A 10,455-nucleotide genomic window follows, 5' to 3' on the forward strand; every position below is an offset into this window, starting at 1 on the left:
TACAATAGCCACAATATTATAAGGAATTAGCTTAACCAAGAGTCTAAAACACTTCCAGGAATAAAATTTCAACATTTCAAAAAAAGAAAAAAGATAATCTGAAAAAAGATGTTTATATCAATTATTCTTGTCTATTACTTTGTAAACTCAATGCAATCCAATATAAATTATATTTGAATATTTGAGAAAATTAGCATTCTACAATACATGAGGGAATAATAAGGGAGCATGGATAGATACCAGACTTCAAAAGAAGATTAAATGTTGAGATTTACCTTACCAAATACTTTGCAACAGACCACTGCATCAATGGTACAGAATAGAGAATTGAGAGAAGACTCTTAATTTATTGTACAGTTGGTGCTTCAAATTAATAGGGAGAAACAGATTGTTTAGAAAATGAAATTTGAAAAATGGGTTCATTATACAGAGAAAAAGAAAATTTTATTTCTACCTACCACAACATGTAATGTGGATTCCAGGTAGATTAAACACTTAAGGTTGAAGGTAAAACTAAATATTTAACAGAACAAAAAATAGATAATATCTGTGTAATCTAAGGGAAGGAAAATGTTCTCAAAACTTCAAAAGCCTATACCATAAAACAAAAAGAATAAAATAATGTGATTACATAAAAAAATAAGGAATTCTGGTTAATGAAGATTTCCATGAAGAAGTAGGTTGATATGTAAATATGGAAAATATTTTTTTCGATGTCTAAAACCGACAGGACTAATCTCTAGAATAAAACAAAAATGTCTTTGTATTAACTGGAAAAATACAGGATCTTCAAATGAAAATGGGCAAAGATGTGAACAGTCCATTTACAGAAGATTATCAAATATATGAAGCTATACCCTGACTGACTAGTAAAAGGATAAATGCAGTTGAAAACAACAATCAGATCCATTTGACTTAATCACCAATGATAACTTGAGTCATGGTGATATTATGTATCCCCTAACACGACATAGTAAGAAGAGAATGTTGTCTCTATTATATACTTCTCAAATCTGAAACCAAGGTCTAATCAGGAAAAACACATCAGAGAAGCCTAAATTAAGGCCATTTTACAAAATGGAGACCTGTTCAGCAGTCTTCAAAAGTCTCAAAGTCATGAAAAACAAGGAATGACTGAGAAGTTATCACAGATAGGAGGAAGCTAACGAGATACAATAACTAACTGCAATGTAATATTCCAAAGTGAATCTTGCAATAGAAAAAGGACCTACAAGGAGAAATGTGAGATCTAAATAAAATCTGTAGTTTACCTAATAGTATTGGGCTGATGTTGATCCCTTAGTTTCGGCAAATGTATCATGGCTATGTTAACCTTAAGGACGCTGGATGAAGGGTACATAGAAACTTTCTGTACTGTCTTCATAACTTTCATGTAAATCTAAAATAATTTCAAAACATAAAAGATTTTTAAAAATAAAAAAATCAATATCCCTTTACATTTCTAAGGCTGAAAAACTTAGATCACTGGAAAATGTGAAGTATTGGAGAAGTTGTGCAAATACAGAAACTCTTACGGATTAGTAATGGCATTGTAGACTACTGCAGATATTCTGGAGATAAATATGTCATATGCCATGAGCCAACAATTTCTCTCCTGAATATTTACATCAAAGAAATTCTCACACCAAAGTGAGACGTATGTGATATGCATGTATATCACAATATATCAGTATTTTTTGTAGCGGTGAGTGCTCATTATGGAAAACTGAATATATGAAATACAATGGATTCACATCAAGGAATATCATGTAGTGTTAGAAGTAGTAGATAAATTGCACAGAAAGCAACATGGAGGGCTGTTGAAAATATAGTGCTCAATAAGAGTAGACATGAAATTAGATATACTGTAATTTATACTCCATTTATAATACAGCACACAAAATGCTACAAATTGTACAAGAATATATACAATTCAAATTTTACACACTTAAACATATTGGAATGGTTGCCATCCTGCTAAACACATTGGAATGGAAAAGAACTCAAGATTAGGGAATAGGTATTCATGCCAATCAATCAAGCGATAAATTGCAAACCAATGATAATGGGCCACAAAATAAGTAGTATGACTTACTCAACTTGCTATACCAAAAACTTTTTTAAAGTAGCAAAATCTAGGATAGTATGCTCAGATTACTTAGCAAATATCCTTGGCTTTATTTTGTTTTGTTTTCATTTTAAAGAATCTGAAACGGGATACCAGAGAATCTACCACAGATTCAGTTTTCCAAGGAAAGATGACCTCAGACTCCATTCAAAGGGCTCATACTTGACAATATCACCTTGACCTTACACCTAAAGTTTGATGGATAAGTTTGGTTTTAGATTAAAATATGTATTTTAAGTTAAAATTGTAAATTATATATGTATTTTTTAATGAACCCCAATTTTACCTGTATATTTCAATGGACTAAACAGGTTAAATTATAAAATAGATTTAGTGCTCCCCGTCTGCATGCTAGAAGAAATCTGCTTCAGATTAGAAGTTTATTTTTGTCCTAATTAGTATTTAGTTTCCCCCACACCCCACACCAATAGCAATTGATTAACAGTTTAATTATTTTTTCTTTTTTTTTTTTCTTTTTTTTGAGAAAGAGTCTCACTCTGTTGTCCAGAGTGCAGTGGAGTGCTGTGGTGCAATCTCGGCTCACTGCAACTTCTAACTCCCGGGTTCAAGCAATTCTCATGCCTCAGCCTCCCAAGTACCTGGGACAACAGGCGTGAGCCACTGCGCCCAGCCTAAACTTTCTTCTAAGGAGGGTCTTAGAATGTAAATAATAAGGTCATGTCCTCAGAATAGGGAAAGACACCATTCTTCTTTCTGTTGGCTCTGATAACAGGACTAGTATACATTTTTATCACAAACAGAATCTAGTCGAATAATGGCTTCATGAATTAATATATTCCTATACAAATGCAAACATTTTTCACTTACCCAATGGCAAAGACATTTTTAAATTAGCAAATGATTCCAGGTTTATTTATTCAAAGAAAATACAACTAGTGAACATTTTAGTTTATCTTCATTGTGTTTTCCATTAGGGAATAGGCACTATTTAGCTATAGCATATGTGCTAGTTAATCCGTTCCCAAGGTATTTATTACTGTTGTGTGGAAAGACATAAATTATAAATCAAAAATTCATCTGAACATAATTCTATCATTATCTTGAAGTCAACATGAAAGAGATGCTAATCGAATTTGTTTAAATACTGACAAGTTAACTGCATTTTAAAAAATATTTATTTATGCCATATAGGATTCTAATCTGTGTAATATTAGACTTTTTTGTTTTTATTATTTTGCCTAATTTTTAAAACCTGAATTGCTTCTTTATAAGCATTTCATTTGCACAGGTTACCATTTTGGTAGTTCAACAGTAATTAATGGTTAACATAATTAACCTAAATGCATATGATTATAGGATTTTCACCCTGTAATTACATTGCCTAATTAAGAAATTATGATGCAGAATAAAATGATTATGAAAGGTGATGACTTTAAATAAAATCTATCCGAAAGTATTCTTTGTTTACTTAGTAAAGCATGTGATTAGCAAAATTACATAGTACTCTGCTCTTCCTAGTTAGGTATTTTTGAAGGAAAGCAAATAACATGCATTCAGCACTGATTTTTCCCTTCCAAAGTTGGGAAGAACCCACTCCCCCCTAGAAAATGGAAGGGACTCAATCTTATTCTCAACTGTTTCACAAGAAAGTACAAATGGGAAAGAACAAGACTACTCACCAGAAAGTAACATTGAAGTTTTGGTGAAGTTGTACTTACTTTTTCTCTTTTGATTCCAGGAGTCAACATGTAACTAAGGCTCCTAGAATTAAATTCTAAGTCACATTATTGAGTGTGAAGAACAGAGAATAATTTGCTATTAATAATTTACCTTCCCTCCTGTATAACGAGTCTCTCAACTCCTGACTGCTTCCCCTACCTCAGGCAACATCAGCATAGTGTGGTCACAAGTGAGGTCATGACCACATCCCCCTTCCCAGCCTGCACTTCCACACGGAGGCCCATACAGAGGCCTACTCCTCTTGCAGAAAAGCTTACCGGGCTTACATTTATTTGACAGTAATGTTCAATGTCACCAGTTTGTTTGAGAATCCAGTAAGAAGGTATTTATAAAGTACTTTGGAGCTGTAAAAGGTTAGAAAACCTAAGGATTTTTGTTGTTTTCATTACAGTCCACAGTGGCCATATGATGAGATTAACTGCATTTTCAATCCACCCTCTCTTCCAAACTATGGACATTTTCACAAATGTTTGCTGTGTTGAAAAGTCCCTCCTCCCCCAAATACCCCACCTAGAGAATTTACATGTTCCCTCCTTTGTCCTATCATAACACATTGTACATTTCTCATTATGCATTAGCCTGTTGTGGAGATGTGGGTCTTCTTCACTAGGTTGAGGGCAGAGGTCACATATTTCATTTCTCTTCCCTGGTACCCATTAAAGTGCCTCTTATATAGTGAGTATCCAATTTATGTTTGTTTAATATATAAATTAATTAATAAATAATAAATTATGATATTCTTGGATGGCAGAGCAACATTCTATATCCAACCTACTAGCAAATTTACAACCAGAGTTATCCAAAAGTCATAAAAATAATGAGAAAACAAAATGTATTCCTGCTACACAAAAGAAACTTGTTGACCTTAGGAAAAATAATATTTTGAAATTTCAAGTAAACTAAATTTCCATGACCATAGTACAAAATCTAGCCACAGCTTCTAAATAAAATTACAAATAAAAGGCTTCATAGGAAATAGACACACACACACACACACACACACACACACACACACACGCACGCACTCCATGCACATCAGTTTTATTTTACCTTTTAATGAAATTAATAAAAGATGTTGTTACTGTATTTATTCTTTCCAGCACCTCTAATCTTGAGTAATCTACAGTGGCACAGAAAGTATTTTGGGACATACATGAATGTAATCATTACGATGTTAATGTATCACAGTTGTTACAGATCCAAAGCATCTGAGGTTTGTGGAAATTGTTAAGTAGGAATCAGATGATTAACCGACAAGAGGCAAGTCCAGCTTGGGGAGCCATTGAAATCATCTATAGTCACTTTAAAAAAATTTTTTTAAACTCAATCCTTGAGACCTAATTCTCATAATGCCAACATAATTAAGTTCAATTCACTGGGGAGAATCCTTTTTCTAATCTCTTAAATTCTAGTACATTTCTTTAAAAATTTTCTACAACATAAATAGCTCATCTTGCATTAACTGAAGGAAATCATCTTCAAAACAGAACTTCCTTTGGTAAGTGCATTTTCCAACTTTTCCAAAATTTGGATGCCATTTGCAGTTAATCAAAACCTTTGCATCTTGTTCCTTTATTAGCCTGTTCAGAAAAATAAATGCTATAGGCAGACGTTATGACTTAGTGATGCTGTCTAAATGTTCAGTTCTCAAAGGCATTCTGCATTGCAACCACTGTTGCTCTCCAGCAGCAAAGCCCCAGAATGTTGACTTAGGGAAAACAGCCCATGAAACCTGTGAATTGCTATCTTTGACTTTTGGCGAAAGCAGCGTTAAAAGACTAATAAATAAATAGAAACAGTCTAAACATTCCCTTGTTTGAAGAGTTACACATGTAAATGTTGTTAGTCTTTGGTGAAACTGCCAAATCAAACTTTGCTTTATTAACTAATTTAGGGGTTTTTATCCAAAACGACTCCCCTGTGGAGTATAAAAGATAATTTTTTTTTTTTTTTTTTTTTTTTTTTGAGACGGACTCTCGCTCTGCCTCCCAGGCTGGAGTGCAGTGGGGCGATCTCAGCTCACTGCAAGCTCCGCCTCCCGGGTTCACGCCATTCTCCTGCCTCAGCCTCCCGAGTAGCTGGGACTACAGACGCCGCCACCTCGCCCGGCTAGTTTTTTGTATTTTTTTTTTTTAGTAGAGACGGGGTTTCACCGTGTTAGCCAGGATGGTCTTGACCTCCTGACCTCGTGATCCGCCCGTCTCGGCCTCCCAAAGTGCTGGGATTACAGGCTTGAGCCACCGCGCCCGGCCAAAAGATAATTTTCCATTCAACAGATAATCTGTAATCTGGTACAAGTTGGGAGGAGAGGAGACGTGGTCTGATAAACTGTCCTTCCAGTCGGTTTGCAGAAATAACTGTTAGCAGCGGAGGGAGAGGGGAAGCCAGGGAAGAGCTGGAGGCGGTTGGGAAACGGGGTGGGGCCTGGCGGGAGCATTTGGCGGAGGTGGAGTCCCCGGGCTCCGTCCAGAGGAAGTGAGGCTGGTGAGGCTGGTGAGGCTGGTGAAGCTGCGTTCCTGGGCAGTCGGAGGGGATGGGAAGCACCAGAGGGCTAGTGGACTCGCCCTGCAAGTGACTGTGCCATCCGGACCAGCCCTGCCTGGCCGCAGGTGCCCTGGATGAGGCCGCCTGCGCGCCCCGAATGACTTTATAATAGATGGATAAAGTGGGGAAAATGTGGAATAACTTCACATACGGGTGTCAGAATCTCTTCCGTCATGAGGGAGGAAGCCGTAGTGAAAATGTGGACATGAACTCCAGCAGATGTTTGTCTGTCAAAGAGAAAAACATCAGCATAGGGACTCAACTCCTCAGCAACAAAGCAGTCCCTTAAGAGAAAATGTTGCCTTACAACTGGGATTAAGCCCTTCAAAGAATTCTTCAAGGAGAAATCAAAATTGTGCCACCGAAATCCCTCAAACTGTTGAAATACGCATTGAAAAGGATAATGAGTCTGGTGTTACCCCAGGAAAAAGGCTTGCCCAAAGAGATTCCTAGGCTGGACGTGCTCCATGGGGTGGAAAGAAAAAACGTTCCTGTTCTACAAAGGCCCAGAATTCATTGGAAACTGGTTCAACCATTATGGAAGACAGTGTGGCGATTCCTCAAGGATCTAGAACTAGAAGTACCATATGACCCAGCCATCCCATTACTGGGTATATACCCAAAGGATTATAAATCATGCTGCTATAAAGACACGTGAACACGTATGTTTATTGCGGCACTATTCACAATAGCAAAGACTTGGAATCAACCCAAATGTTCATCAGTGACAGACTGGATTAAGAAAATGTGGCACATATACACCATGGAATACTATGCAGCCAGAAAAAAGGATGAGTTTGTGTCCTTTGTAGGGACATGGATGCAGCTGGCAACCATCATTCTCAGCAAACTACCGCAAGAACAGAAAACCAAACACCGCATGTTCTCACTCATAGGTGGGAACTGAACAATGAGATCACTTGAACTCTGGAAGGGGAACATCACACACCGGGGCCTATCATGAGGAGGGGGGAGTGGGGAGGGATTGCAGTGGGAGTCATACCTGATATAAATGACGAGTTGATGGGTGCTGACGAGTTGATGGTTGCAGCACACCAACATGGCACAAGTATACATATATAACAAACCTGAACGTTATGCACATGTAACCTAGAACTTAAAGTATAATAATTTTAAAAAAATTTAAAAAAAAAAATTTGGTGGAACTCGAAGTGGACTTCAAAGTAGAAAGAGGCGCTACAGCCTAAGTTCTGTACACGACATGGACGGTACTTCCAGCAGAACTGTAGGAAGTCGCCCTCTGAGACAGAGGTTGCAAGATACTGTGGGCTTGTGTTTTCCCATGAGAGCTTACGGCAAGCACTCAAAGCCTTTCCTTTCCAATAAAAAGAAAAATTCAGGCCAGGCGTGGTGGCTCATGCCTGTAATCCCAGGCTTGATCACTTGCAGTGGGTGGATCACTTGAGGTTAGGAGTTCGAGACCAGCCTGGCCAACATGGTGAAACCCCATTTCTATGGTGAAACCCCTGTCTCTACTAAAAACAGAAAAATTAGCAGGGCGTGGTGGCACATGCCTGTAATACCAGCTACTCGGGAGGCTGAGGCAGGAAAAACGCTTAAACCCACGAGGTAGAGGTTGCAGAGGTAGAGGTGGCAGTGGGCCGAGATCGCGCCATTGCACTCCAGCCTGGGCAACAAGAGCGAAATTCTGTCTCAAAAAAGAAAAAAAAAAATCATCTTTCTGAATTAATGCTTGAGAAATGCCCCTTTCCTGTTGACTCAGATTTAGCCCCAAAATGGCATTTGATTAAACAGCATACAGTTCCTATATTCAACATTTTTTGATACATTTGATCTATCTTTGGTTTCTAGAAGATGAAGATAGGCTTAGAGAGAGAAGGCGGCTTAATACTGAAGAAGAGGTTGATCCCCTCTCAATGCACAAATACATACGTTTGAAGCTACCGCACAGGTAAATAATCCATTATGTAAACTGGGACCAAAGTTAGCTCCTGGAATGACTGAAATAACTGGGGACAGTTCTGCAATTCCACAAGCTAATTGTAACTCGGAAGAGGATACAACCAACCTGTGTTTGCAGTCACGGAAGCAGAAGAACCGTTAGGTATCTGGAGACAGCCATGCTCGTGTTAGCAGACAAGGAACTTGGAAAGTCCGCACACAGATTGATTACATACACTGTCTTGTGCCTGATTTGCTTCAAATTACGGGGAATCCCTACTACTGGGGAGTGATGGACCGTTATGAAGCAGAAGGCCTTCTTGAAGTGAAACCTGAGGCCTGAAAGCACGTTTTTGCTCAGGGACTCTGCGCAAGAGGACGACCTCTTCTCTGTGAGCTTAGCGGTGGCAGCAGATCCCTGCATGCCCAAATTGAGCAGTGAAATCACAACTTTAGTTCTGATGCTCACGATTCGTGTGTACTTCGCTCCTCTACTGTAACAAGACTTTTAGAACACTATAAAGATCCCAGTTTGTGCATGTTTTTTGAAACATTGCTTACTATATCACTCAATGGGACTTTTAGCCTGAGGTATATCCGTGGCGTGGTAATCGGCAGGTGCACTAAGTATGATGGAATTGATGGGCTCCCTTTACCCTCAATGTTTCAGGATTTTTTAAAAGAGTATCGTTATAAAGAAAAAGTTAGAGTTCGCTGGTTAAAATGAGAACCACTCAAGGCAAAGTAAACTCTCCTGTCCCAAAGGGTGTTCACTAGGTCTGCTTTCATGTGCATCAGAAGGTACACCTATAGAAAGCACACACAGCAATGCTAAGTTTTTTCATACAGTATGTTAGCATAGTGTTAGCATCTGTCAGATGCGACCTGCTGTTACTTATTCAGAAGAACATGGTGCCTATTGGAACAATAGAGGATAGAGCTACAGGTGTTCAGTAAGACTGCAAGAACATTTGGCTGATTTATCTAACAGTTTGGCTTTCAACGGCTGCAGTGTTTGAGTGAGACAACTCTGGGGCATTTGCTATGAAGAATTCTATATCTTACTGAAGAACAAATCATTAATATTGGATGAGTATTTCAACAGTGTGACTAATGTTTGAAATTATTTTTTCTGAGAGTTTTTCTATGAACTTCCAAAAGTAATGATGTTTGTAGTTACTATAAATCAAGCTTTGGAAGTCAAAAAAAAAAAAAAAAAGAATGTCTTCCTTTTAGAAAAAAAGAATGCAATTTTCTGTCCACAAGGGCATAGTGCAGTTCACTTAGGTGTTGACATAGTTTATAATCAGGCTCCTTTTCTCTTCTGAAAAAGGTACTGTTAGGTAATACAGATTTCTAAGTCATTCATAAATTTCAGACTTACAAAGTTAGTAGTAGAATTTTATTGAAAGGCCCTAGGTACTAATTTTTTAAATGAGTGCTTTAACTTAAAACAGGTGTTTGAAATAACTGCTGCAATGTAGTCTTGCATGTGGTTATTTTTCAAAGTTGATGTGCAGTCTAATTTTTGTTACATAAAAGTTGGATCTTTTCCTATGCCCAGGATGATTTTGTGAACCATGAAGTACCTGAGATTAGAAGATGCCCACCTGCACTCCAGTCCGGGCGACAGAGCGAGACTCCGCCTCAAAAAAAAAAAAAAAAAAAAAAAAAAAAAAAAAAAAAAAAAAAAAAAAAAAAAAAAAAGAAGATGCCCAAACAAGTCAGATAAGAGTAACTACAGTGGTTGCTGATGTTGATATTATTGATGAACTGTAATTAATAATTCAGATGGCAGTATTTATCTCTTTTTTGTAAATGCTCATAGCTGAATTGCTTAAGTATAATATATAAAATTTCGGTGCAGTTAATTCTTAATGGAAAACCTGAAACCTAAATTGCAGATTTAAAAGGTACTGTACAACGATTATATCTGTAAATAACTTTACTTAGCACCTTTTTATCACTTAAAATAATGTGTACTATTATTTGAGTGAGCTCTTCTGGAAGTTATCAAATTATAGTGTTTGCTTCTTAGTAACTGAACTGAATTTACTGTTCTGTTCTAGACATTTTGCACTAAAGTAGCTGAATTCACTCTTGTGTCTTTTTGTTAATGTGCTCCGTACCACTGGTGAGTACTCCGTAGTTTCGTTACC

General features: G+C 37.5%; 1 pseudogene; it reads left to right on the forward strand.

Annotated features, from left to right (window-relative positions):
• Positions 1 to 6,485: 6,485 nt before the first annotated feature.
• Positions 6,486 to 9,044, forward strand: LOC104659755 (annotated as a pseudogene).
• Positions 9,045 to 10,455: the final 1,411 nt, after the last annotated feature.

The sequence above is a fragment of the Rhinopithecus roxellana genome, chromosome 4 (genome assembly GCF_007565055.1).
Source record: "Rhinopithecus roxellana isolate Shanxi Qingling chromosome 4, ASM756505v1, whole genome shotgun sequence".
Classification (NCBI taxonomy): Eukaryota; Metazoa; Chordata; class Mammalia; order Primates; family Cercopithecidae; genus Rhinopithecus; species Rhinopithecus roxellana.